Source organism: Odocoileus virginianus, chromosome 22, assembly GCF_023699985.2.
Source record: "Odocoileus virginianus isolate 20LAN1187 ecotype Illinois chromosome 22, Ovbor_1.2, whole genome shotgun sequence".
In the NCBI taxonomy this organism is placed as follows: Eukaryota; Metazoa; Chordata; class Mammalia; order Artiodactyla; family Cervidae; genus Odocoileus; species Odocoileus virginianus.
In genome coordinates this window covers 24,882,583-24,891,647 of record NC_069695.1, presented here as the reverse complement: position 1 = coordinate 24,891,647, position 9,065 = coordinate 24,882,583, and positions in this window count along the sequence as shown.

Genomic DNA, 9,065 nt, shown 5'->3' with positions numbered 1-9,065 from the left:
TCAAGCTGGTTTAGAAAAGGCAGAGGAACCAGAGATCAAATTGCCAACATCCGTTGGATCATCAAAAAAGCAAGAGAGTTCCAGAAAAACATCTATTTCTGCTTTATTGACTATGCCAAAGCCTTTGACTGTGTGGATCACAATAAAATGTGGAAAATTCTCCACGAGATGGAAATATCTGACCCCCTGACCTACCTCCTGAGAAATCTGTATGCAGGTCAGGAAGCAACAGTTAGAACTGGACATGGAACAACAGATTGGTTCCAAATAGGGAAAGCAGTATGTCAAGGCTGTGTATTGTCACTGTGCTTATTTAGCTTATATGCAGAGTACATCATGAGAAATGCTGGGCTGGATGAAGCACAAGCTAGAATCAAGATTGCTGGGAGAAATATCAATAACCTCAGATATGCAGATGACACCACCCTTATGGCAGAAAGTGAAGAAGAACTAAAGAGCCTCTTGATGAAAGTGAAAGAGGAGAGTGAAAAAGTTGGCTTAAAGCTCAACACTCATAAAACCAGATCATGGCATCTGGTTCCATCACTTCATGGGCAAATAGATGGGGAAAGAGTGGAAAACTATTTTTTGGGGCTCCAAAATCACTGCAGATAGTGACTGCAGCCATGAAATTAAAAGATTCTTACTCCTTGGAAGAAAAGTATGACCAACCTAGACAGCATATAAAAAGCAGAGACATTACTTTGCCAACAAAGGTCTGTCTAGTCAAGGCTGTGGTTTTTCCAGTAGTCATGTATGGATGTGAGAGTTGGACTATAAAGAAAGCTGAGCACCCTAGAATTGATGCTTTTGAACTGTGGTGTTGGAGAAGACTCTTGAGAGTCCCTTGGACAGCAAGGAGATCCAACCAGTTCATCCTAAAGGAGATCAGTCCTGAGTGTTCATTGGAAGGACTGATGCTGAAGCAGAAACTCCAATACCTGATGGCCACCTGAAGTGAAGAGCTGACTCATTTGAAAAGACCCTGTTGCTGGGAAAGATTGAAGGCAGGAGAAGGGCATCACAAACTCAATGGGCATGAGTTTGAGTAAACTCTGAGAGTTGGTGATGGGCAGGGAGGCCTGGTGTGCTGCAGTCTATGGGGTTGCCAAGAGTGAGACTGAACTGAACTGAAACAGCAGACAGGGAACACAGGTCCACACATCAATGGAAAATTGGATTCAAGATTTACTGAGCATGGCCCCGGTCTTCAGAACGAGACCCAGTTTCTCCCTCAGTCAGTCTCTCCTATCAGGAAGCTTCCATAAGCCTCTTATCCTCTCCATCAGAGGGCATACTGACTGAAAACCACAGTCATAGAAAACTAACCAATCTAATCACATGGACCACAGGCTTGTCTAACTCAATGAAACTATGAGCCATGCCATGTAGGGCCACCCAAGACGGACGGGTCATGGTGGAGAGTTCTGACAAAATGTGGTCCACTGGAGAAGAGAATGGCAAACCACTTCAGGACTCTTGCCTCGAGAATGCCATGAACAGTATGAAAAAAGGCCCCCATGTTCACAGCAGCAGTATTCAGGACAGCCAAGAGGTGGGTACAACCCAAGTGTCTGCTGACAGATGAACAGATAAAACAAACATGGCATGTGCATACAACGGACTTATTCAGCCTTTAAAAGAATGAAATTCTTACACCTGCAACAATCTGAATGAAACTTGAAGACATTATGTGAGTGAAATAAGCCAGGCATAAGCTAATATTTATATGAGGTGCCTGGGGTGGGTAGCCATTCCCTTTTCCAGGGGATCTTCCCAACCCAGGGATCAGACCCAGGTCTCCCACATTGTAGGCAGATTCTTTACCATCTGAGCCACTGGGGAAGCCCCACAAAGTGCCTCAGTTCAGTTCAGTCGCTCAGTCTTGTCCACCTCTTTGCGACCCCATGAATCGCAGCACTCCAGGCCTCCCTGTCCATCACAAACTCCCGGAGTTTACTCAAACACATGCCCATTGAATGGGTGATGCCATCCAGCCATCTCATCCTCTGTCGTCCCCTTCTCCTCCTGCTCCCAATCCCTCCCAGCATCAGGGTCTTTTCCAATGAGTCAACACTTCACATGAGGTGGCCAAAGTACTGGAGTTTCAGCTTCAGCATCAGTCCTTCCAATGAACACCCAGGACTGATCTCCTTTAGGATGGACTGGTTGGATCTCCTTGCAGTCAAGGGACTCTCAAGAGTCTTCTCCAACACCATAGTTCAAAAGCATCAATTTTTCATTGCTCAGCTTTCTTCACAATCCAACTCTCACATCCATATATGACGACTGGAAAAACTATAGCCAGACGGACCTTTGTTGGCAAAGTAATGTCTCTGCTTTTTACTATGCTATCTAGCTTGGTCAAAACTTTCCTTCCAAGGAGTAAGCATCTTTTAATTTCATGGCTGCAGTCACCATCTGCAGTGATTTTAGAGCCCCCCCAAATAAAGTCTGACACTATTTCCACTGTCTACCCATCTATTTCCCATGAGGTGATGGGATCAGATGCCATGATCTCAGTTTTCTGAAGCTTTAAGTTAAGCTTTAAGCCAACTTTTTCACTCTCATCTTTCATCAAGAGGCTTTTTAGTTCCTCTTCACTTTCTGCCATAAGGGTGGTTCATCTGCATATATGAGGTTATTGATATTTCTCCCGGGAATCTTGATTCCAGCTTGTGCTTCATCCAGCCCAGAGTTTCTCATGATGTACTCTGCATGTAAGTTAAATAAGCAGGGTGACAATATACAGCCTTGACGTACTCCTTGCCTAGAGTACCTGAAATCAGAGAAACAGAGTCAAATAGTGGTTGCCAGAGACTGGGGGAAAGGGGAGTTTATTCTTGGATGTGAAGTTTCAGTCTGGGAAGATAAAACAATTTTAGAGATGGAAGGTGATGATGGTTGGATAAAAAATGTAAATGCACTTAATCTCATTGAACTGCATTTAAAGAATGGTTAAAATGGTAAATTTTATGATACCTATATTTAATCACAGTTTAAAAAATGAAATTCAGAAAATAGAGGAAGAGAGAAAAAAATGATTTAACTGTTCAAACCAGAGAGCTACTAACCATAAGTGGTCTCGAATACAGGTCTCTTTGATTACTCCTGCTGTTAACTCCCTTTCTACACTGCCTTCATAACAAATCAATACACTCTCATTTCAGAAGCTAGTTGTTAGGTCCTAAATCTTTTCCAGGCTGCTGCTGCTGCTGCTACTAAGTCGCTTCAATTGTGTCCGACTCTGTGCAACCCCATAGACGGCAGCCCACCAGGCTCCACCGTCCCTGGGATTCTCCAGGCAAGAACACTGAAGTGGGTTGCCATTTCCTTCTCCAATGCATGAAAGTGAAAAGTGAAAGTGAAGTTGCTCAGTCGTGTCCGACTCTTAGTGACCCCACGGACTGCAGCCTACCAGGTTCCTCTGTCCATGGGATTTTCCAGGCAAGAGTACTGGAGTGTTTGGCCACAGCAATCAGAGCGGAAAAAGAAATAAAAGGAATCTAGATAGGAAAAGAAGTGAAACTCTCTCTGCAGATGACATGATCCTCTACATAGAAAACCCTAAAGACTCTACCAGAAAATTACTAGAGCTAATCAACGAATATAGTAAAGTTGCAGGATATAAAATTAACACACAGAAATCCCTTGCATTCCTATACGCTAACAATGAGAAAACAGAAAGAGAAATTAAGGAAACTATACCATTCACCATCGCAACAAGAAGAATATAATACTTAGGAGTACATCTACCTAAAGAAACAAAAGACCTAAACATAGAAAACTATAAAACACTGATGAAAGAAATCAAAGAGGATACAAACAGATGGAGAAATATACCGTGTTCATGGACTGGAAGAATCAATATTGTCAAAATGACTATACTACCCAAAGTAATCTATAGATTCAATGCAATCCCTATCAGGCTACCAACGGTATTTTTCACAGAACTAGAACAAATAATTTCACAATTTGTATGGAAATACAAAAAACCTTGAATAGCCAAAGTAATCTTGAGAAAGAAGAATGGAACTGGAGGAATCAACCTGCCTGACTTCAGACTATACTACAAAGCCACAGTCATCAAGACAGTATGGTACTGGCACAAAGACAGAAATATAAATCAATGGAACAGAATAGAAAGCCCAGAGATAAATCCACGAACCTATGGACACCTTATCTTCAACAAAGGAGGCAAGAATATACAATGGAAAAAAGACAACCTCTTTAAAAGTGGTCCTGGGAAAACTGGTCAACCACTTGTAAAAGAATGAAACTAGAACACTTTCTAACACCATACACAAAAATAAACTCAAAATGGATTAAAGATCTAAATGTAAGACCAGAAACTATAAAACTCCTAGAGGAGAACATAGGCAAAACACTCTCTGATATAAATCACAGCAGGATCCTCTATGACCCACCTCCCAGAATCTTGGAAATAAAAGCAAAAAAAAAACAAATGGGACCTAATGAAACTTAAAAGCTTTTGCACAACAAAGGAAACTATAAGCCAGGTGAAAAGACAGCCCTAAGATTGGGGGAAAATAATAGCAAATGAAGCAACAGACAAAGGATTAATCTCAAAAATATACAAGCAACTCCTGCAGCTCAATTCCAGAAAAATAAATGACCCAATCAAAAAATGGGCCAAGAACTAAACAGACATTTCTCCAAAGAAGACATACACATGGCTAATAAACACATGAAAAGATGCTCAACATCACTCATTATCAGAGAAATGCAAATCAAAACCACAATGAGGTACCATTACACACCAGTCAGGATGGCTGCTATCCAAAAGTCTACAAGCAATAAATGCTGGAGAGGGTGTGGAGAAAAGGGAACCCTCTTACACTGTTGGTGGGAATGCAAACTAGTACAGCCACTATGGAGAACAGTGTGGAGATTTCTTAAAAAGCTGGAAATAGAACTGCCATATGACCCAGCAATCCCACTTCTGGACATACACACTGAGGAAACCAGATCTGAAAGAGACACGTGCACCCCAATGTTCATCACAGCACTGTTTATAATAGCCAGACCTAGATGTCCATCAGCAGACGAATGGATAAGGAAGCTCTGGTACATATACACCATGGAATATTACTCAACCATTAAAAAGAATTCATTTGAATCTGTTCTAATGAGATGGATGAAACTGGAGCCCTTTATACAGAGTGAAGTAAGCCAGAAAGATAAACACCAATACAGTATACTAATGCATATATATGGAATTTAGAAAGATGGTAATGACAACCCTATATGCAAAACAGAAAAAGAGACACAGATGTACAGAACAGACTTTTGGACTCTGTGGGAGAAGGCGAGGGTGGGATGTTTCGAGAGAACAGCATTGAAACATGTATATTATCTAGGGTGAAACAGATCAGCACCCCAGGTTGAATGCATGAGACAAGTGCTTGGGGCTGGTGCACTGGGAAGACCCAGAGGGATCGGGTGGAGAGGGAGGGGGGAGGGGGGATCGGGATGGGGAATACATGTAAATCCATGGCTTATTCATGTCAGTGTATGGCAAAAACCACTACAATATTGTAAAGTAATTAGCCTCCAACTAATAAAAATAAATGGGGAAAAAAAAGAGAAGTTGGGTGTTGCTGTCAGCACAGAAGAATAGGCTGTAGTCATTTAGTGGTGCAAGATAGAGACTGCATTTGCAGTTTTTCCAAGCCTTCTTGTCATGTATTTATCACTAGTGTTACATTATCCGTTAACTGTTCTGATAGGAGATGTCTTCACAGATGGAAAATCTGCTTCTTTTTTTCATGGGTATTTACACAGGGAATTTGCAGTCGGTCAGTTCCCAGACTGGCTGAAGGCTTTGATGTCAGCACCGATGTGATTCAAAGGGTTTTAGAAAGGAAGTTTGTACCTGTTAGGGTCCACAAGGGGCTCAGAGTATATTATTTAAAAATGGCCCATTGCAGTGACTTGACAAACATGGGATGATGTCACAGTGGCCACATCGCCCTGGTGGCATCCTGTTCTTTCTTAAGGCAATGTCCTGTTTTTCCCTGCTGGTGCCAGTTGCTCAAGACTACGTGACCACCCGCCTGTGAGACCCCTTTGACTACGTGATCACAAGACCCCAGCTGCAGGCTGAAGATAAACTAAGGCCCCCTTCCTTCAGGGCACAATTTCCCATCGATAGTGTATGGAAGGGTTTGCTGTAAAGGGAGATCACTGGTTTCTCTCTAAAGCCAGTCAATTTCTCTCTTCCTATAATAAATCTTTCTCTGCCTGGAAAAAAAAAAAAAAAGAGTACTGGAGTGGGTTGCCATTGCCTTCTCCTTTTCCAGGCTAAGCACCTTCGAATTCTTTGGCTAATCCACGTACAAGATTTCCAGACCAATTCTAGTTGCTTTCCTTAGTATACATTCTCATGCTTGTATCTTTGACAGTAGCCATTCTCAAACTTTTTGGCCTTAGGACATCTTTTTACTTTCAAAAATTATTGAAGACCTCAGTGAGCTTTTGACTGAGTTACATCTATTGCTATTAAAAATGAAAACTGTGAAATTAAAACAACTCTTAAAAAATAACTAAACATGTTAATACTACAAATGTTTGCAAGTTAAAAATAACTGTATTTTCCAAGACTTCAGTAAGAAAAATGGCATTTTTATGTTTTTGGCAAATCTCTTTAATGTCTGACAATAGAAACAGGTGAATTCTCTACTTCTATATTCAATCTGTTGAGACAGCTTGTTTTAGTTGAAGTATATGAGGATAATCTGTCCTCCTGCAAATAAGTAGTTGAAAAAAGGAGGGGTAAATTAGTGGTCTTCTCAGATTATTATAGATATTCTTTATGTACAGCTGAGTCTGTTTGATGTCCACCTGAAACTATCACAATATTGTAAATCAGTTATACTCCAATGTAAAATAAAACACTAAAAAATGAATAAAGATGATTTTAAAAATGCTACACCAATACCCAACAAATCAATTTCTTAAATGGTAGTTGCAACATGGAATCTGAAAGTGTATCAGTGAATGTTTTGTACTGTTACATTAAAATTCATTAGTCTTTCTTGAACTTTTTAAATAAAGTATTTACTTGTTTTTATTTAGCTGTGCCAGGTGTTTTATTTGAGCACACAGGATCTTCCAGCTTCCTTGGGCACACAGGTCTAGTTGTGGCAGTCAGGATCTTTAGTCGCGGCAAGGGAACTCTTAGTTGTAGCACGTGGGATCTAGTTCCCTGACCAGGGATCAAACCTGGGCTCCCTGCATTAGGAGCAGAGAGTCTCAGCCACTGGACCACCAGGGAAGTCCCTTTCTTGAACTCTGAATCTCTTATCCATTGTATTCGTTATCTATCCCTCCAGTACAAATGACCCATAGGACTTGATGGCTTAAGACCACCACCATTTATGATTTAGCAGTTTCCGTGCACCAAAATTTGGGTATGCTTCCCTGGGTAGTTCTGATTCAGGGGCCCTCCTGAGTTGCGGTTACAAAGTTGGCCCGGGTCGCTGTCACCTGAAGGTCTGACTGAAAACACAGAAAGAGGGTCTGCTTCTAACCTCATTCGTGTGGCTGTTTGCCAAGGGCTTCAGTTCCCCACTTGAGTCTCTCCATAGGCTTCTGGAGAAGCTGGCTTCCCCCAGGGCAACAGGGTCCAAGAGGGAGCAAGGCAGGACCATATCTTTTTACGAATGAACCTCAGAAGTCACACACCATCACTTCTGCCACATTCTGTTGGTTAGATTCACTGAATACAATCCACATTCAAGAGGAGAATTTGCTTCTACCTTTTGAAAGGAGGGGTGTTAAAGAATTTGTGGGCATATGTTGAAAGCAGAACACTCATAAATGGGTTTTGTAACATCATGCATCAGTCACGTGGAAAATATTTGTTCACTGAGTTACATGGATCTTTTTTTTCTTCCTGTGTCTCTGGACTTGTGGGATTTTAGTTCCCTGACCAAGGACTGACATGGATATTTTCAATGTTGATAATCTCATTATATTTTTAAAAAAATCACATCAGTATTACTACTGATATGACTGCACACTTATTAGAATGGCTAAAATAAAAAAAAACTGATTATGTAAAACAGTGGTGATGATGTAGAGAAACACTGCAGGTGGGAGTGTGACATGGTTCAGTTTGTTTCTAACAAAGCAAAGCATGCATCTGTCATTCAAGTCAGCAACTGCACTCTGTGCAAAAACCTGTATATAAATGTTCATAGTAGCCTTATTCATAGCAGCCCAAACCAGAGACAATCATCCAAACGTCTTTCAACAGGTGAACAGTCAAAGTCTTGGCATATTTCACTCCCAGATTCCTGTCATTTCACGAATCTGATAACTGGATCTGTTATATCATCAAGTCTTTGCTAAAAACACTGAATAAACTATGCTTGATAGGGAAGTCCTGAGTCTCCTGAATCAAATTTGATAGATTAGCCAGATTTGCTCTGAAGCTAATTTAAAGCTACCACCATGTTGTCTATACTCTTCCAGTTTATGGGGTGGTAGAGCAGGGGTGGCAGAGAGAGCTAATGTCCAAAATCCTATTGTTGCATTTCCCTATTTTAATAGCCCTGCTTAACAGTTTTGATTGGTGTTTTCTTTTAGAAATTCATGCAAGCTCAAGTGGTAACAACATAATTTTAATAATTCTGTGTGTGCAATATACTATCTTATCATATACCTTCTTCCCTCTTTAGAATAATTTCCCAAATATCTTGGATATTTTTTACCTTAGCAAAATTCTTAACTTAGCTGAAGGAGTAGGATGCCCTTCCAACCTCCACTCGCCAAATACACTTTATCTACCTGGGGTCATGTATTAGTCTGCTTGGGCAACCACAGTAAAGAATCAGACTGCATGCTTAGAAAACAGAAATTCATTTTCTCACAATTCTGGAGGATAGACATCCAAGATTAAAGTGCAGGGTTGACATCTGCTGCGGCCCCTGTCTTTGGGATACAGACAGCCACCTTCTCCCTGGTCTTCACATGGCCTTTCCTCCGTGTTTGCGTGAACAGAGATCTCTGGTGTAGCTTCCTCTTCTTACAAAGACACC